This window comes from Doryrhamphus excisus, linkage group LG6 (genome assembly GCF_037039965.1).
Source record: "Doryrhamphus excisus strain RoL-2023G ecotype Guam linkage group LG6, RoL_Dexc_Guam_v1.1, whole genome shotgun sequence".
Classification (NCBI taxonomy): Eukaryota; Metazoa; Chordata; class Actinopteri; order Syngnathiformes; family Syngnathidae; genus Doryrhamphus; species Doryrhamphus excisus.
The window spans coordinates 11,444,146-11,466,058 of record NC_136362.1 but is presented as its reverse complement, the minus strand read 5'-3'; the positions used below and the strand labels follow the sequence as shown (position 1 = coordinate 11,466,058).

At 35.2% G+C, this 21,913-nt stretch overlaps 1 long non-coding RNA gene across 2 annotated transcripts in view; it reads right to left on the bottom strand.

The window, feature by feature from the left end:
- The window catches only part of LOC144898621 (uncharacterized), a 30,043-nt gene that overhangs the window by 5,740 nt on the left and 2,390 nt on the right, over positions 1–21,913 (bottom strand). Inside the window, exon 2 of one of the 2 annotated variants that reach the window (XR_013627525.1) lies at positions 6,286–6,348. The exons of the other annotated variant lie outside the window; for it this stretch is intronic. This is a non-coding gene — a long non-coding RNA (uncharacterized LOC144898621). The remainder of the gene's footprint in view (positions 1–6,285; positions 6,349–21,913) is intronic. 2 annotated transcript variants of the gene reach the window in all.

Genomic DNA, 21,913 nt, shown 5'->3' with positions numbered 1-21,913 from the left:
TTACCACTTCCACACGTAATGGGAGGAGAACATAAGGTAATGTCTCAATGTTCTGTGTCATTACTACTACTACTGCTACATATCACTTGCATTTGACTAGCCTACAAAATAGTGATAAAAAAAAAAAAACTATATAGCGATGGAGCGATCATTGAACTGCAATATTTTGAGGAGGACGACCCAGCAAAAATAGAAAAACTACTAAATTGTACCAAAACCCAAAACTTTCTGGATCTCACGGAAATTGACATAAATATGGAATGAAACATTGGTGTGGGGAAGTATTTCCCCGGCGGACCGCTCCCAAACACTAGCCTACCCCCTCGGCGTTAATTATATTATATTCTAAAGATGAGACAACACATTAGAAAAGTTTTCCAAGCCACAATAATATATAAGTGTTGTGATTTTTGCAGGGTTTTTTTTGTTGCAAAAAACAGACTTCTAAAAACTGAAAACATGAAAAATAGAATTTGCGGATTTCACAGGGATCTATAACAAAGCTGTTTTTTCCTGGCATATCTACATGTCCGATATCAAAGTGGTCCCTGCATCCTTTATGCATGTACTATGCGGTCCTTTGTGGGGAAAAAAAAACTGCAGCCCCTCAATGAGTATCCACATATATAACCAATGAAAGCCAAGATTTAGGCCTTTTTTTTCAAAGAGAAATAGAAATAAAAAATACATTCCAGAATAATTTTCAGTGGTCAACACAACTTTAGAACAGTATGCATGCATGTTTTTTTTTTATTTTATTTTATTTTAAATATGCATTTCTTTGCTTCAACCATCTACTATCTGCATACGAGCGTGCTGACTTAGTGGGCGTATTCTGGGTGACAACTGTCACTCATGTTCTCTCATGTGCAATAAGACCGCTGTCGGTAACGGTAAGCTCCCGCTGTGAGCATCAAGAGTCAAGTCTTCATGGAGAATAGATGATTGACAGATGCACGGGGGGGGGGATAGTGGGTAACATTTTCAGTAGCTTAGCGTTTGGCGTGATGACTTTGTCCGTGTGTTGTTGCTGTTTGTCTTGAACCAAGCTGCTGTAGACATGTTAGAGGACTGAAGTGAACTTTGTTGTGTCTCATAATTTACAATTGGTCCCTTTTTTCTTTTACATATATATATTTTTTTGGCTGTTTTTTTCTTTCTTTGTGTATGTGCCCCCTTAGTTGTGTTGGTTTCTCCTCTTCTGGGTTGATTGAAATGTTCATGAGAAGTTAATGCTGCCGGATTTATAAATGTATTTTTTACTAAATTATTTTTCACCTCTTTTCCCTGTTTATGATTCATTTTTTCCCCTTCATTTTCATCTTTGCAGCTTAATTGGGATGTTGCACTGCCTAGATTATGTTTTTTTTTTTTAGCATCCCTCCTGTTCCGCTGCTCCATTTGACTCGTTATTGACAACTTACAGAGTCTAATTAACAGGGTTTGGGCAGCTTGAAGCATACAGGTGTGCATTTGACACTGAAGAATTACATTTCATTTTAGTGGGTGTCAAAACATTTCAATTAAGGTTATGTCAAAATAATTGTGGGGGGGAGTGGGAACAGGAAATTAATTGAACAGTTTTATGAATTCAAAGCTTTGAATTGGACTGTAGTGGCTGGAAAAGTGCGATTGGCCGGTCGGCCAGTCCCGCCTCTCGTCCGAAGTCAGCTGGGATAGGCTCCAGCATACCCTTACTACCCTTGTGAGGTATAAAGATGGATGGATGGGCTATAAAAGTGTGGCGTTAGACCATTCTGAAAGAAAAAACAAAAACATTTTAAAAACTGAAGTGATTTTGAGGCCAACGGTTAACCACTCGTCCATCGTGCAGTCCGTATGTATGGGGTCTGGGGACTAGCATACCAGCAAAACCAGCATATGTTGTTTTTTCATGCTGGTATACTTGTCTCCAGGCCAGCATACTGGTCTGGAGACTAGCATACCAGCACGAAAACACAACGTATGCCGTTTTTTTCAGCAGGGAAAGAGCACTAAAATCATCACACTGCAACTTAACACTCAAAAGGTCGGTAAGAAATATACAAGTACCAATGCAAACATCTTCCCATCATGCATTTCATTGGTCATTGGCTGCCAATGTTGCACTTCAGTTGAGTCATTCAGCTGTGTCCCAGTGGGGAAAGACCACTAAAATCATCACACTGCAACTTAACACTCAAAAGGTCGGTAAGAAATATACAAGTACCAATGCAAACATCTTCCCATCATGCATTTCATTGGTCATTGGCTGCCAATGTTGCGCTTCAGTTGAGTCATTCAGCTGTGTCCCAGTGGGGAAAGACCACTAAAATCATCACACTGCAACTTAACACTCAAAAGGTCGGTAAGAAATATACAAGTACCAATGCAAATGGCTTCCCATCATGCATTTCATTGGCCATTGGCTGCCAATGTTGCGATACAGTCGAGTCATTCAGCTGTGTCCCAGCGGGGAAAAAGCACTAAAATCATCACACTGCAACTTAACACTCAAAAGGTCGGTAAGATATATACAAGTACCACTGCAAACGGCTTCCCATCATGCATTTCATTGGCCATTGGCTGCCGATGTTGCGATACAGTCGAGTCATTCAGCTGTGCCCCAGTGGGGAAAGAGTACTAAAATCATCACACTGGAACTTAACACTCAAAAGGTAGGTAAGAAATATACAAGTACCAGTGCAAACGGCTTCCCATCATGCATTTCATTGGCCATTGGCTGCCGATGTTGCGATACAGTCGAGTCATTCAGCTGTGTCCCAGTGGGGAAAGAGTACTAAAATCATCACACTGGAACTTAACACTCAAAAGGTAGGTAAGAAATATACAAGTACCAGTGCAAACGGCTTCCCATCATACATTTCATTGGCTAATGGCTGCCGATATTACGCTACAGTCGAGTCATTCAGCTGTGTCCCAGCGGGGAAAGAGCTCTAAAATCATCACACTGCAACTTAACACTCAAAAGATAGGTAAGAAATGTCCCTTGTCTTTTTCAATAGTTTTTGACTAATAGTCTGTTGCAACCACAAAAGTATTAATTATTATCAATAAATAATATGGGTGTGACTGCTTTATGAGACTGGTTCTACGAGAACGAGAGCAGAATTAGATAATATCACTAATATATGATTGCTATGCACAAATATGCAACAATATCAGCATTCACTTTGAGTCGCATTTCCGTCTTCCAGATAAATGGAATTATTAAGATCATTCCCCCTCAGCTTTTGATGTTTCCTCATTTAAATATTTGGCTGCTATTATGAATAATAATAGTTGGTGCAAAGTTGATAGCATCCTCTGCAGCATCCGTGCCCCGTTTGGACTTTCTAACATCCATTTTGTCATGCTTACGCTGCAGACATCTTGATAAACAAATTCTTGAGATACACCTCTTCATCAACTGATGATGAGTTCACGGTGAGGAAGCGACTCCCCTCGATTTTACCTTTTCAACTTTGTGGTAGAAGTTTGTGGAAGGTTTTTTTGTGTGTGTCACGGTGCATAAAACGAGGCTATAAAAGCATGCTTGGATAACTTCGAGATGAGGTAGAACAGCTGACACTGCTCATTGCTTTGAATATGGGACTATTTTTGCCATTATGGATACTACTTTCACTAACCTTTGACCCCGTAAAGGCGGCGATTCTCAACTAGTGGGTACGTCACAGGTCTTAATCTTGCGCTGTTATTCTGAAGGGCATTTTTTTGAGTGTCAATAATTGATACTCCGATAGCGACAACACATTGTAGTACAACACCTTTAGTCTAAAGTCAGCTGGGATAGGCTCCAGCATACCCACCACCACACTAAGGTGGATTCAACATTTAGATTTTACATCAAGATGGAATCAATATTTAGATTGTACATTAAGATTCAACATTTGGATTTATATTTGACATTTAGATTTAAATTTGACCATTTAGATTAAAGTTTACACTTAGATTTGGATTTAACATTTAGATTTCCTATCTACATTTAACATCAGGTGTGAACTTTTGGATTTAAATTTAATATTTGGATTTAGATTTGACACTTAGATTTAGAAGTTTACGCATTCAGATTTACCATTTATATTAAAATTGACATTTAGATTTGGATTTAATATTTACATTTTACATTTGGATTTAGATTTTACATTTAACATTTAGGTCAAATGTTTATATTTAATGTTTGGATTTATATTTGACATTTAGATTTAAATTTGATTATTTAGATTAAAGTTTACACTTAGATTTGGATTTAACATTTAGATTTCCTATCTACATACATTTAATATTAAGTGTGAACTTTTGGATTTACATTTAATATTTGGATTTTAATTTCACAGTTGGATTTAGTTTAACTTTTACATTTTACATCTACATTTCACATTTAGATATACATTTGGATTTAGAGTTTACATTTACATTTAGATCAAAGTTTAGATTTAGATTTAATATTTTGATTTATATTTGACATTTAGATTAGAATTCACACTTAGATTTGGATTTAACATTTAGATTTCCTATCTACATTTAACATCAGGTGTGAACTTTTGGATTTACATTTAATATTTGGATTTAGATTTAGAAGTTTACGCGTTTAGATTTAACATTTATATTAAAGTTGACATTTAGATTTGGATTTAACTTTTACATTTAGATATACATTTGGATTTAGATTTTACATTTACATATAACATTTAGATCGAACGTTTAGATTTATATTTGGATTTAATATATGGATTTATATTTGACATTTAGATTTAAATTTGACCATTTAGATTAAAGTTTACACTTAGATTTGGATTTAACATTTAGATTTCCTATCTAGATTTAACATTAAGTGTGAACTTTTGGATTTACATTTAACATTTGAATTTAGATTTGACATCTTGATGTAGCGGCGGCACGGCGGTCGAGTGGTTAGCGTGCAGACCTCTCAGCTAGGTTGCTAGGAACATGCTAGGTTAATTGGCGACTCCAAATTGTCCATAGGTATGAATGTGAGTGTGAATGGTTGTTTGTCTATATGTGCCCTGTGATTGGCTGGCCACCAGTCCAGGGTGTACTGGACTGTCTTCGTAGAAAATGAATGAATGAATGAATGAGATAGATTTATTACGTATTTATATTAACCGCTTAGATTTACCATTCAGAATCGCAATTTAATTTCATCCTCAAATGTCAAGAAAATGAGCTAAAAGTGAAGTAAAATATCCAAAGTAAATATCAAAAATATATATCAGCTCTCATCTCATGATGCAATCGGTCCTCTAAAGTATTGTGTATTATGTCAGTATTTTTGCTTTAATCTCGTGTACAGTACTTAGAACGGAAGAGTGCAGTCACACTCTGATGGTCATGTTCTTCCCACGTCTTCCACAAGTTCTGCCACTGTGAAAATAGCCCCCCCCCACTAGACACATTATACAAGATTACACATGCTGAGCTCCATTTGGACCAGCCAGCTGGAGGAGGGGAATTTTGAGGAGAAAATAATACCGGCGGCATCAGACTTACGCAGGACCTGATGGGGGGGCGGTGACGCCATGACGCATGTGCATGGAAATTTTATGAATGCTGTGGGAGACAAAAAGTGAAGAAAGGCAAAACAAATGGCAGTGGTGTCCAAACTGCGGCCCGCGGCTGGTTTTTTTTCACCTCCCAAAGCACAAAAACTGTAATTTAAAATAGAAAAAGCAGCAGCAAAAATGTAGTTTTACAGGAATAAAGTCAAAAAGTTTTTTTTTTTTTTTTTGAAATTTCACGAGAATAACAGAAATGTTTGCAGCATTTTGATTGAAATAACTAATTTTATTTTTTATATTATTTTGTGTGCTTTTATTTCTTCTATTTAGATAGACCTTCAATTGAAATTTAGCAATAAAATATTCTATTATATATGGTAATACATGGTATTTATTACTGTTTTCGTCATGAACATATTGTTTTTACAACTTTGGAATTTTTCCAATTTTTTAAAAAATTTTGTACAAATTTGGAAATCAGAAACTCTGGAAAAAAAAAAGTTGGAATTAATTTTTTATTCATTATTTTATTTATTTATGTCGGAATAATATCAGAAAACACAAAGTTGTCATTTTTGGGCAAAGTTCTAATGTTGTGAGAATAAAGTTAAAATAATATGAGAATAAATTCGTAATTATGAGAATACAATTCACAAAGTTGAAATAGTAGAAACTTAAAAAAAAAAACAGAACAGCACGAATGGGAAAAAAAATGTTTCAATACCGATCATCCAGGACCAGGATCTAGAGGAACCTGAATACTCACTACTGATCTCTCTTGCTACATCTTCTTCTTCTTCAGCTGGACTTCTTTGACTGCTGTACAAAGCTGGAACGACAAGTTGCATTCACAGACAGTCCCATAAAAATATGTTTGTGAGGGAAAGACATATCTACTGAATTTGTGGCAGTATAAATGTATTTGTGGCGGGCCGCCATCAATAAATAAATCTCTGAGCAACATTGGCATGACATGATCCCCACAACTCCACCACCTCCAACTTCGAAGGCTTTCAAACGGCGCTTTCTCTTTTGCATTTTAAACCTCACTAAAAAAAAACTATCAGAATAAAAACAGATCAGACTGGAGATTGCTTCAATTATTGTAAACAAAAGCAAAATTGCCAAATGTGTGATGGCATCTTATTTTCTTTATAAACAGACACTTACAACCTGGGGGTAAGAAAAAAAAAAAACCCTCTCACAGATGGGAGCCTCACATCCTGCTGTCAGATGTCAGCATGGTAATCCATAACAAATATTACAATAGTGCGGCTTAGAGCTACTTCAGAGCCGTACACCAAAAAAGGAACGGATATGAAAAATCTAAACTAGATCATAAACCTAATTCACAGCTGTAATGACTCACTAAAATGTTGAGACTGCGTTTAATATTTGTTACAGTACAGTGGTGTGATTTCTGGTTTCTTATTTTTTGGCATGTTTGTCATATGTCAATGCATGTCAAATGCACTTTTTAAATGGAACTTTTTATTACTAAGGAAAAAGCTAATAAGTGGTTGTGCCATTCTTAGCAGCAACAACTGCAATCAAGCATTTGTGATAACTTGCAATGAGTCTCTTACAGCGCTGTGGAGGAATTTTGGCCCACTCATCTTTGCAGAATTGTTGTCATTTAGCCACATCGGTTCCACTTATCGCAGCAAGTCTTGCAGGTTCAGACAGCCCCAGACCATCACACTACCACCACCATATTTTTGTCTCGATTATTTTCCTAAAGTTCTTGAGAATCATCAAGATGTTTTCCGGCAAAATTGATACAAGCTAATTATTATTCTATATTTTCATAGTTAGAGCATAAAAAAACTGTTTACAACCTTCTAAATGCAGTTTCCAACATTGCTCGAGACCTCTAAACATGAAATAACACCCCTATAGTCGCCCTGACAACCATGTTACCCAATATAGTAGACATAATAACAGAAAATAAGACATAAATAAGACTTTTTGGGTAGATAGCAGAATTCATGATTCCACTTATCGCAGCAAGTTCAGACAGCCCCAGACCATCATACTACCACCACCATATTTTTGTCTCAAGTATTTTCCCCAAAGTTCTTGAGAATCATCAAGATGTTTTCCAGCAAAATTGATACAAGCTAATTATTATTCCATATTTTCATAGTTAGAGCATAAAAAACTGTTTACAACCTTCTAAATGCAGTTTCTAAAGTTGCTCGAGACCTCTAAATATAAAATAACACCCCTATAGTCGCCTTGACAACAGTGTTCCCCAATATAGTAGACATAATAACAAAAAATAAGACATAAATAAGACTTTTTTTTGGTAGACAGCAGAATTCATGGTTCCACTTATCGCAGGACGTTCAGACAGCCCCAGACCATCACACTACCACCACCATATTTTTATCTTGAGTATTTTCCCAAAGTTCTTGAGAATCATCAAGATGTTTTCCAGCAAAATTGATACAAGCTAATTATTATTCCATATTTTCATAGTTAGAGCATAAAAAAACTGTTTACAACCTTCTAAATGCAGTTTCTAAAGTTGCTCGAGACCTCTAAATATAAAATAACACCCCTATAGTCGCCCTGACAACCGTGTTACCCAATATAGTAGACATAATAACAGAAAATAAGACTTTTTTGGTAGATAGCAGAATTCATGGTTCCACTTATCACAGCAAGTTCAGACAGCCCCAGACCATCACACTACCACCACCATATTTTTGTCTCGAATATTTTCCTAAAGTTCTTGAGAATCATCATGATGTTTTCTGGCAAAATTGATACAAGCGAATTGTTATTCCATATTTTCATAGTTAGAGCATAAAAAAAACTGTTTACAACCTTCTAAATGCAGTTTCTAACATTGCTCGAGACCTCTAAATATAAAATAACACCCCTATAGTTGCCTTGACAACCGTGTTCCCCAATATAATAGACATAATAACGGAAAATAAGACTTGTGCATTTTGCTGGAAATGCTCCAGTCATAGGGGAGCTTAGTTCAGACAGCCCCAGACCATCACACTACCACCACCATATTTTTTTGTCTCGAGTATTTTCCCAAAGTTCTTGAGAATCATCAAGGTGTTTTCTGGAAAAATTGATACAAGCTAATTATTATGTCACATTTTCATAGAGCATTAAAAAAACACTTTACAACCTTCTAAATGCAGTTTCTAACGTTGCTCGAGAGCTTTAAACATAAAATAACACCCCTACAGTCGCCCTGACAACCGTGTTCCCCAATATAGTAGACATAACAAAAAATAAGACATAAATAAGACTCGTGCTTGTGCGTTTTGCTGTAAATGTACTCCAGTCATAGAGGAGCTTAGTGCCAGGTGGACAGGAAGTGACATCAGAGTTGAGATTTAGCTTAGCGTGGTTTTACGGCCACAATAGTAGACAGTGTTAGGGGTAATTGTGCCTGTTTTGAATTAATTGAAACACGCAATAAAAGCTTGTTGTTCTGGTGATGAAGTCTGGTGCTTGTGTGTCTCGCTGACCATTAGAGTAACATTACGGACACCTAGGCACCGTGGTAGAATACTACATATCAATGCAACATCTTTGAATACTTATATTTTACTTCACTTATCATATACTTTTAAGCAGAAAAGGTTCAAACGTGACAAAATGATGTGGGGTTACTTTAATAAAAATTGCTTATGTAAAAAAAAAGTCACCAAGAAATACAAACGCCGCAATTGAACTTTGATTTCTTGTTGTTGCTTCCATGGCTCAAGAGTAAAAACGTCAGACAGACTCCAGTGGCTCTGCTGTTCAAATTATAAACAAACAATCTTAACTTAATCACGTTGTTGCTTGCTTATTATTATACCGCCAGCAGGAGATTTGGACCGTTTCCAGCCATGTCTTTAATTGTGTGTGTGTGTGTGTGTGTGTGTGTGTGTGTGAAAATACCATGAGAATGGTTTGACAGATTTTCATGGAATTCGACAGGTTGGGGCTTAGGTTTAATTTGGGACCCCAACCTCAAAAATAGATGGAATGACAGTCAGAAGGAAGACAATTCCAACCACGGATTCATTAAGATGCTCCCTGTCTCACACACACACACACACACACACACACACACACACACACACACATAGCCCGGCTGCTGTGAAATTCATATACAGTCCGTCGTTTCCTCAGTCTCTGTGTAGTGGCACTGCAATGCATTCTGGGATGGGTCATACTTGCGACCCACAACTATTTTTTATTGTCTAAAAATACTATTTAACAAAAAATCAACAAACAAAAAATTTTATTAATAAAACAGCAAAAATTAACAAAAATCAGCAGTAAGAATAAAGAAAAAAAAAAACGAGAAAAAGTTAACATTTTACGGAGATAATGTTAGAATGTTATGAGGAAAACAATGACATATTAGTAGCATAAAGTTGAAATAGTAGTGTTTTTTAATAATGAATAAGAAAGTTAATAATAATAATAATAATAATAATAATAATAGTTAATAATAATAACAAATAATGAAGTTAAAAACAGGAAAAAGTTTAAATTTTACGGGAATAATGTTAGAATGTTATGAGGAAAAACAATGACTATTAGTAGCATAAAGTTGAAATATTCATGTTTTTTAATAATAAATGAATAATAAAGTTAATAAGTTAATAATAATAAAGTGAATAATTATCATAAGTTAATAATAAATAATAAAGTTTAAAAAAATGAGAAAAAGTTTAAATTTTACTGGAATAATGTTAGGAAAAACAATGACATTAGTAGCATAAAGTTGAAATATTTGTGTTCTTTTAATAATAAATAAATAATAAAGTTAATAAAATTTAATAATAATAAGTTAATAATAGTAAATAATAAAGTATAAAAAAGAGAAAAAGTTTAAATTTTACGGGAATAATGTTAGAATATTATGAGGAAAAACAATGACTATTAGTAGCATAAAGTTGAAATATTCATGTTTTTTAATAATAAATGAATAATAAAGTTAATAAGTTAATAATAATAATAAAGTGAATAATTATCATAAGTTAATAATAATAGTTAATAATAAATAATAAAGTTAAAAAAACGAGAAAAAGTTTAAATTTTACGAGAATAATGTTAGGAAAAACAATGACATTAGTAGCATAAAGTTGAAATATTTGTGTTCTTTTAATAATAAATAAATAAAGTTAATAAAATTTAATAATAATAAGTTAATAATAGTAAATAATAAAGTTTAAAAAAGAGAAAAAGTTTAAATTTTACGGGAATAATGTTAGAATGTTATGAGGAAAAACAATGACATATTAGTAGCATAAAGTTGAAATATTTGTGTTTTTAAAGAATAATAAAAAACAAAGTTAATAATAATAAAGTTAATAATAGTTACAGTGAAGAAAATAAGTATTTGAACACCCTGCTATTTTGCTATTTCTCCCACTTAGAAATCATGGAGGGGTCTGAAATTTTCATCGTAGGTGCATGTCCACTGTGAGAGAGATAAACTAAAAAGAAAAATCCAGAAATCACAATGCATGATTTTTTAACAATTTATTTGTGTGATACAGCTGCAAATAAGTATTTGAACACCTGTGTATCATCTAGAATTCTGACCCTGAAAGACCTGTTAGTCTGCCCATTAGAAGTCCACCTGCACTCCATGTATCATCCTGAATCAGATGCACCTGTTTGAGGTCGTTAGCTGCATAAAGACACCTGTCCACCCCATACAATCAGTAAGACTTTAACTTGTAACATGGCGAAGACCAAAGAGCTGTCCAAAGACACCAGAGACAAAATTGTACACCTCCACAAGGCTGGAAAGGGCTACGGAGCAATTACCAAGCAGCTTGGTGAAAAAAGGTCCACTGTTGGAGCTATCATTAGAAAATGGAAGAAGCTAAACATGACGGTCAATCTCAATCGGAGTGGAGCCCCATGCAAGATATCACCTCGTGGGGTCTCAATGATTCTAAGAAAGGTGAGGAATCAGCCCAGAACTACACGACAGGACTTGGTCAATGACCTGAAAAGAGCTGGGACCACCGTTTCCAAGGTTACTGTAGGTAATACACTAAGACGTCATGATGTGAAATCATGCATGGCACGAAAGGTTCCCCTGCTTAAACCAGCACATGTCAAGGCCCGTCTTAAGTTTGCATATGACCATTTGGATGATACAGAGGAGTCATGGGAGAAAGTTTTATGGCCAGATGAGACCAAAATAGAACTTTTTGGTCATAATTCCAATAAGCGTGTTTGGAGGAAGAAGAATGAAGAGTACAATCCGAAGAACACCATCCCTACTGTGAAGCATGGGGGTGGTAGCATCATGCTTTGGGGGTGTTTTTCTACACATGGGACAGGACGAGTGCACTGCATTAAAGAGAGGATGACTGGGGCCGTGTATTGTGAGATTTTGGGGAACAACCTCCTTCCCTCTGTCAGAGCATTGAAGATGGGTCGTGGCTGGGTCTTCCAACACGACAACGACCCGAAGCACACAGCCAGGAAAACCAAGGAGTGGCTCCGTAAGAAGCATATCAAGGTTCTAGCATGGCCCAGCCAGTCTCCAGACCTGAACCCAATCGAAAATCTTTGGAGGGAGCTCAAACTCCGTGTTTCTCAGCGACAGCCCAGAAACCTGACTGATCTAGAGAAGATCTGTGTGGAGGAGTGGGCCAAGATCCCTCCTGCAGTGTGTGCAAACCTGGTGAAAAACTACAGGAAACGTTTGACCTCTGTAATAGCAAACAAAGGCTACTGTACCAAATATTAACATTCATTTTCTCAGGTGTTCAAATACTTATTTGCAGCTGTATCACACAAATAAATTGTTAAAAAATCATGCATTGTGATTTCTGGATTTTTCTTTTTAGTTTATCTCTCTCACAGTGGACGTGCACCTACGATGAAAATTTCAGACCCCTCCATGATTTCTAAGTGGGAGAAATAGCAAAATAGCAGGGTGTTCAAATACTTATTTTCTTCACTGTAAATAATAATGATAAATAAAGTAAAAAAACAAGAACAAATTTCAATTTTACGAGAATAATGTTAGAATGTTATGAGGAAAAACAATGACATATTTAGCATAAAGTTGAAATATTCGTGTTTTTAAAGAATAATAAAAAACAAAGTTAATAATAATAAAGTTAATAATAGTTAAATAATGATAAATAAAGTAAAAAAAACGAGAACAAATTTCAATTTTACGAGAATGATGTTAGAATGTTATGAGGAAAAACAATGACATATTTAGCATAAAGTTGAATATTCGTGTTTTTTAAATAAATAATAAAGTTAATAAAAGTTAATAAAGTTAATAATTATTATAATAATAGTTAATAATAATGATTAAAAAAAGTTTTAAAAAAAGAGAAAAAGTTTAAATTTGATGGGAATAATGACATATTTGTAGCATAAAGTTAAAATATTTGCAAATTATCAGCGATAATCAATATTAGCGACAACATTCCCATTTTTTCATAAATTATTGTCAAGAGAGGTGTAATTCCCATTTGAACCAGTAGGTGGTACCCATGTATAATGTACAGTGTAGTACATAGAATGTAGTTTATGGAAACACTTGCACCTTAACTTATATAGCGAAGGATAGCCACTTTTTTTTTACAGTGTCTTGTTTTTGTTTTTAATGTTCTATTTACCCTAACACGGACAAAACGGAAGAAATTCCTGTAAATAGTCCCAGTTTTTTTATATAAGGTGTTTATTGGGTTGTATTTTTCCCAGGCAGTCGTCTTTGAACTGACAGACGGCGGCTTTATGATAGTGTGACACAAAATAATAAAGCCGCTGAAGCCACATGAGGTGCCCTTGACACCCACACATTGTATGTGTGTTGCCCCCCCCACCCTCAACTGTTTACAGTATAAGATGTCTGTTTTTCCACACATATCTTTGACAGAATTGTCGATGGAAAAAGCCGTTGTCTGCTGGAAGATGAATAAAGCCATCCACTTGCTTCATGGAATGTGTGAACTGTCAAAAAATTATTTTTTCTATTTCTATTTTCTATTTTGACTTTATGCAACCAAAATAACATTATTTTTCCTTATAATATTAAAAGTATTTTTCTCATAAAAACGATGACACTTTGCTTATTATAGCGCAACTTTTTTCTATGAATATTCTTTCATTCATTCATTTTCTGCGAGAGGCGGGGTACACCCTGGACTGGTGGCCAGCCAATCACAGGGCACATATAGACAAACAACCATTCACACTCACATTCATACCTATGGACAATTTGGAGTCGCCAATTAACCTAGCATGTTTTTGGAATGTGGGAGGAAACCGGAGTACCCGGAGAAAACCCATGCATGCACGGGGAGAACATGCAAACTCCACACAGAGATGGCTGAGAGTGGAATCGAACTCAGGTTTCCGAGTTGTGTGGCCTGCGCGCTAACCACTCTTTCACCATACAGCCTTCTCTTAATATTTGTGACTGAATTATTACAAGTTACTTCTTGTAAATTTAGTTCTTGCAATATAACTTTATTCTCATAATATTTTGACTTTATTTTTTTCCATGTGTTATATAGTACATGATTATTGCAATATTTTAGTATAATGTTCATCTAGCTTGGTAAAAAAACAACAACAATATATCAATTTGTCATATTTTGATTACAATTAAAATGCATCAATTCCATCTCGGTCAAATTTATTTTATTACGAAGCTTATTTTGCACTGAACAGGAAGTCACTGAGTTAATGCTTGTGTAGCCGCTTTGTTGCTGCTTTGCGATCATGAGTACAAGATTGCAAGATACTTCTTGTAAATTTAGTTCTTGCAATGTAACTTTATTTTCATAGTATTTTGACTTTATTTTTTCCCATGTTTTATATAGTATATGATTATTGCAATATTTGAGTATAATGTTCATCTAGCTTGGTAAAAAAAAACAACAATATATCAATTTGTCATATTTTGATTGCAATTGAAATGCATCAATCCATCATAATCAAATTTGTTTTATTATGAAGCTTACTTTGCACTGAACAGGAAGTCACTGAGTTAATGCTTGTGTAGCCGCTTTGTTTCTGCTTTGCGATAATGAGTACAAGATTACAGATAATTAACAGATAATAAACAGTTAAACGACATGATTATTGCGATCAAATTTCTTTTATTATGAAGCTTATTTTGCACTGAACAGGAAGTCACTGAGTTAATGCTTGTGTAGCTGCTTTGTTTTGCGATAATGAGGCCGTTTTACAATGCAACCCATGTGGACATAAACTGGTGGTTCGCAATTATTTTCTGTCATGCCCCCCACTGAGTGACAAAAATATTTTTGCGGCCCCCAGTTTGAAATACTATCAAAAAATATCTATTATTTACTGTATCTGTTGAACAGACTGAAGTCGAAACTACTAAAGTACGTCAAATGTAGACAGTGTTGCCAGGCCTGTACAGTAGTAGTAATATTCAAAGTCCTTCCTGCCTCCAACGCACCCCCACCCATTTGTGACGAAGACTTGAGTTATTTAACACAAGTGGCCACAACTTCCTGTAAATGAGTCCCACTGTATTTATTCATTTCCCCAAAGCCTTTTAACTGCACGGTGTTGCGATTAATCGTCTCCCCTCGGTTCCTCCCCGTGGTTAATTTGACACAAGCAGAATAGTTAGTCCTCGCTCCTGTTTTTTTTTTTTCACCTATGAAGTCATGTTGACGTTTTAGTCTTGGATGGCAGCTGTGACTTCCAGGAGTTCTGGACTACAGCTGATAGCTGGCTTTTGCAGCCACGGGTGGGCTTACATACTTTTGCCTCCTTTCCAGTCTTTGTGCTGCTCAACCAAGCATACTGACTTCATTATACTTCATATTTACCCAAACCTGCCTTAAATCCACCCTTGTTTTATTTGCATGACCGAGGAATGTTTATTACTTACACGTTTCCTTTCATTGGGATAAATACCCCTCAGACTAATTAAACCTGATCCTGCATTAATTAAGCAGCTGTAATATTCTTTAACCGGTACATTCCATTCAAAAAAAATGTCTGCATTTACTCTGAGGTGTGTTGTTATCAACCTGACTCCACTGCGACAGGATTACTTCACTGTCATTCCCAATTATTGTGCCTCAAAGTTGAGCCCAAAATATTAAAAACTTTTCTAGTGAGTCATAATTACCATTTGGTCGTTCTTGTAACTTATATAAACGTAACTCAACATAAACAATCAGCGCTAATTGGTTCTACACTTTGCGTGAAGTGTGATTCCTTATTGGTGGCACGGTGGTCGAGTGGTTAGCGTGCAGACCTCACAGCTAGGAGACCAGGGTTCAATTCCATCCTCGGCCATCTCTGTGTGGAGTTTGCATGTTCTCCCCGTGCATGCGTGGGTTTTCTCCGGGTACTCGTGATCGCAAAGCAGCCAAAAAGCGACTACACAAGCATTAACTCAATGACTTCATGTTCAGTGCAAAGTAAGCGTCATCATAAAAGCAATTTGATCATGATGGCATTGATGCATTTCAATTGTAATCTAAATATGACAAATTGATATATTGTTTTTTTTTTACCAGCTAGATGAACATTATACTAAAATATTGCAATAATCATGTACTATATAACACATGGGAAAAAATAAAGTCAAAATATTAGACTATATTCTAATATTTTGAAAAAGTAAAAAAAAAATAGGGAAAAAATAGTCAAAATATTAGCCTTTATTCTAATATTTTGACTTTATTTTTAGTCAAAAAAATAGTCAAAATATTAGACTTTATTCTAATATTTTGACTTTATTTTAAGTCAAAAAAATAGTCAAAATATTAGACTTTATTCTAATATTTTGACTTTATTTTTTCCCATGTGTTATATAGTACATGATTATTGCAATATTTGAGTATAATGTTCATCTAGCTGGTAAAAAAAAAACAAACAAAAACAAACAATATATCAATTTGTCATATTTAGATTACAATTGAAATTCATCATTTCCATCATGATCAAATTGCTTTCATGATGATGCTTGCTTTGCACTGAACAGGAAGTCATTGAGTTAATGCTTGTGTAGTCGCTTTTTTTTTCAAATAAACTACAATAAAAAAAAACATTTGTTCTGGTGATCAAATCTGGTGCTTGTGTGTCTCGCCGAACACTAAAGTAACATTATACTGACACTTAATAACCATAGTAGAATACTACAATACTTCCAAATATGACAACTAATTAAACATTCTCTCCACAGGTCAACAAAAGACGGGACCGACACATCGTATATCCCAATGACGGATCCTTAGTGGACAGTCCCCGGCTCGCATCCCACCGAACAGGATAGAAAATGAATTGTTATATATCTGCTACACTGATCAAGTGGTGAATATCTCTTCTGAACATCATCTGGAATGGATGCCCACAACACCAGAGGACATGACGTCTTGCCGGTAGATGCCGGTAAATGAAGCAAAGCTAATTAAAAATATTTCCTAATTAAAGAATGTTCCCCTGCTCCATCTGTCAAGTTATTTGAACTCCAAAACTGACAAAACTGACCTGTTTATCATCAAAAAAGCACTAAGTGGTTCATATTTTTGTTCTTGAATACAATAGTTTCTCACCTTCATCAAAATGTTGCCACATCATCGTGACCAATAGGAAAAGCACATATTGTAGTGTAACTTTGTTAGTTAGCTAAGAACTACAGAGTCAAGTGATGATGACATCATAGGCAGACTTAGTTTTTGTTTCCAGTGTACTAGCAAGCTGTTAGTCTGCTAATAAGAATGTTTTATGATTAAAAACAGTTAGACTTAAACAAAATTACACCCAAATAGTCCTGCCGCAAGGCATGCTGGGTAGCTTGTGGTGTTTTCTAATATTTTGCAGTGTTTGTCGCATTTTTTTGCTGAAATGTCATCAAGAAAGTAAACACAAAGTGCCGTTAATAGTCTTGATGGTCATCAAAATGTTGCCACATCACCGTGACCAATAGGAAAAGCACATATTGTAGCGTAACTTTGTTAGTTAGCTAAGAACTACAGAGTCAAGCAATGATGACATCATAGGCAGACTTACAGTTTCTGTTTCCAGTGTACTAGCAAGCTATTACATCCGCTAATAAGAATGTTTTATGATTAAAAACACAGACTTAAACAAAATTACACCCAAATAGTCCTGCCGCAAGGCATGCTGGGTAGCTTGTGGTGTTTTCTAATATTTTACAGTGTTTGTCGCATTTTTTTGCTGAAATGTCGTCAAGGAAGTAAACACGGAGTGGCATTAATAGTCTTGATAGTCATCAAAAAGTTGCCACATCATCGTGACCAATAGGAAAAGCACATATTGTACTGTAACTTTGTTAGTTAACTAAGAACTACAGAGTCAAGCAATGATGACATCATAGGCAGACTTAGTTTGTTTCCAGTGTATTAGCAAGCTATTAGTCCGCTAATAAGAATGTTTTATGATTAAAAACACAGTTAGACTTACACAAAATTACACCCAAATAGTCCTGCCGCAAGGCATGCTGGGTATCTTGTGGTGTTTTCTAATATTTTGCAGTGTTTGTCGCATTTTTTTGCTGAAATGTCGTCAAGGAAGTAAACACAAAGTGGAGTTAATAGTCTTGATAGTCAATGTTTTATTGTTCATAGCTCACTACCCAGCATGCCTTGCGGGCACTTGTATGTATGTTTACCATGACGCGTTAACAGGCTGTAATAAGGTTTATTTCACATGTACTCCATTTAAACAGTAAGTGAATTGTCAGAGAGGAATTTAGCTACATGGAAGTTGACAGATTTCCTGGAAAAGGTTATCCGTAACTATGGATACAGTGAAGTACATTTGGATTTTCGCCTGATTTATTCCTTGGAAACTTCCAAGATCCTCATGGCAAGGGGGATGCCAACAAGTTTACCCGACTTTGCTGCCGCTTCTCATCATTCTGCTACATTTCAGTTCCTGCCTTGTGCTCCTTCCCTGCTGTCAGTGGCGTTCACTGTTTTACCCAGCAGCCCCGGGCATCCCTGACGGCTCTTCACAAGACTAATGTGTGTGTGTGTGTGTGTGTGTAAGACAGAGGGATGTGTTAAAAAAAAAAAAGAAAGAAATGATGAGGTTTGAGTGTAACAAGTTTAAAAAAAAAAAAAAAAAGGAAGCACTGATCGATACCAGACCCCCAAGGGCACGGCAGGAAGCTGGGCACATGGCAGGCGGTATCTGTTAGAACCAGTTCTTCCCGGGAATGTGTCAAGTTTTTGACATTGAACTTATGGAACTGCTGGTGTTCCGCCATTCAAACATTGAATTACACACGTTGATGTAATTTAGGAGCAAGACGGGAAGAGTGACGGGATTTGTGATGGAGTGGTGGTGGAGTTCCCTAATCTATGGAATGGCACTTCCATAGAGATCCACGGCTCTTCCCGTTCATGAATCGAAGACTCGAAGACTCAAAGACTCGCCCTCCATTTGCATCAGTGAGCAAGACACAAAGCTGTCATAGTCTTGTTAAAATGGGAAGTTAGTGGTAAAGTAAGCACGATATAAATACACTGTTTGTTTTTGCTTTTTAGAAAACAGTCAGAGACACACAACTTTTTAAAGAAAAATGACCAATTTCTAACACACACCATCGATAATGTTTATAGCACAAAACAGCACACAAAAAAAGAAAAGAATAGTAAGTATAGTACGGCATTTTTTAGACATGATGTATAGTTGGGCATTTTTTGGACATGTATAGTAAGGCTTTTTTTGCATATTTTGGACATGATGTATAGTAAGGGATATTTTTACATTTTTGGAAATGATGTATTGTAAGGCATTTTTTTTGCATTTTTTGATTTTTTGGACATGATGTAAGGCATTTTTGGACATGATGTATAGTAAGGCATGTTTTTTTGCATTTTCTGGACATGATGTATAGTAAGGCATGTTTTTTTGCTGAAATGTCGTCAAGAAAGTAAACACAAAGTGCCGTTAATAGTCTTGATGCTCATCAAAATGTTGCCACATCATCGTGACCAATAGGAAAAGCACATATTGTAGCGTAACTTTGTTAGTTAGCCAAGAACTACAGAGTCAAGCAATGATGACATCATAGGCAGACTTACAGTTTCTGTTTCCACTGTACTAGCAAGCTATTACATCCGCTAATAAGAATGTTTTATGATTAAAAACACAGTTCAACTTAAACAAAATTACACCCAAATAGTCCTGCCGCAAGGCATGCTGGGTAGCTTGTGGTGTTTTCTAATATTTTGCAGTGTTTGTCGCATTTTTTGCTGAAATGTCGTCAAGGAAGTAAACACGGAGTGGCGTTAATAGTCTTGATAGTCTTCATCAAAATGTTGGCACATCACCGTGACCAATAGGAAAAGCACATATTGTATAGTAAGGCATGTTTTTTGCATTTTCTGGACATGATGTATAGTAAGGCATTTTTTGGACATGATGTAATAGTAAGGCATTTTTTGCATTTTTTGGACATGATGTATAGTAAGGCATTTTTTGGACATGATGTAATAGTAAGGCATTTTTTGCATTTTTTGGACATGATGTATAGTAAGGCATTTTTTTGGACATGATGTATAGTATGGCATTTTTTGAACATGATGTATAGTAGGCATTTTTTGCATTTTTTGGACATGATGTATAGTAAGGCATTTTTTGAACATGATGTATAGTAAGGCATTTTTTGGACATGATGTATAGTAAGGCATTTTTTGAACATGATGTATAGTAAGGCATTTTTTGGACATGATGTATAGTATGGCATTTTTTGAACATGATGTATAGTAAGGCATTTTTTGGACATGATGTATAGTAAGGCATTTTTTGAACATGATGTATAGTAAGGCATTTTTGAACATGATGTATAGTAAGGCATTTTTTGGACATGATGTAATAGTAAGGCATTTTTTGGACATGATGTAATAGTAAGGCATTTTTTGCATTTTTTGGACATGATGTATAGTAAGGCATTTTTTGCATTTTTTTGGACATGATGTATAGTATGGCATTTTTTGAACATGATGTATAGTAAGGCATTTTTTGGACATGATGTAATAGTAAGGCATTTTTTGGACATGATGTATAGTAAGGCATTTTTTGCATTTTTTTTGGACATGATGTATAGTAAGGCATTTTTTGGACATGATGTATAGTAAGGCATTTTTTTGCATTTTTTGGACATGATGTATAGTAAGGCATTTTTTGCATTTTTTTGGACATGATGTATAGTATGGCATTTTTTGAACATGATGTATAGTAAGGCATTTTTTGGACATGATGTAATAGTAAGGCATTTTTTGGACATGATGTATAGTAAGGCATTTTTTGCATTTTTTTTGGACATGATGTATAGTAAGGCATTTTTTTGCATTTTTTGGACATGATGTATAGCAAGGCATTTTTTGGACATGATGTATAGCAAGGCATTTTTTGGACATGATGTATAGCAAGGCATTTTTTGGACATGATGTATAGTAAGGCATTTTTTGCATTTTTTGGACATGATGTATAGCAAGGCATTTTTTGGACATGATGTATAGTAAGGCATTTTTTGCATTTTTTGGACATGATGTATAGCAAGGCATTTTTTGGACATGATGTATAGCAAGGCATTTTTTGGACATGATGTATAGTAAGGCATTTTTTGGACATGATGTATAGCAAGGCATTTTTTGGACATGATGTATAGTAAGGCATTTTTTGCATTTTTTGGACATGATGTATAGTAAGGCATTTTTTGCATTTTTTGGACATGATGTATAGAAAGGCCTTTTTTGCATTTTTTGGACATGATGTATAGTAAGGCATTTTTCTTTAGCATTTTTTGGACATGATTTTTTGCATTTTTTTGCATTTTGTAGACTTGATATATAGTTTGGCATTTTTTGGACATAATGTATAATAAGGCCTTTAATTGCATTTTTTTTTGACGTGATGTATAGTAAGGCATTTTTTTGTGCATTTTTGGACTTGATTTATAGTAAGTCCTTTTTTTGCATTTTTTGGACATGATGTATAGCAAGGCATTTTATGCATTTTTGGACATGGTGTATAGTAAAGCATTCATTGACCAATAAAATATGTGTTACAAAAGTAAATTTGACATACCAGAATGTTTGTTGTTTCTATGTGAACATAAAATAATATAGAGCATCAGACGTAAACAGCAACAACCACAACTTTGTTGAGTGTAAACATAAAAAGTCAAACGACAGACTTTAAGGACTGTTCATGAAGTTATATAATTCTAAAAGAGCACAGAGATGGTGACAAGTTGTTTGTACATCTCTTTATATTTGTTTTGCTATATTTTAATCAAGTTGTTAAATGGGGTTTTATTTGTTGGTTAAAAACCCTCGTATGCAGTTTTCTGTATCTGATGGGCAGCGTCCTTATCTGCCATCTGTTTCCGTCTGTATTGCCCAACAGTCATT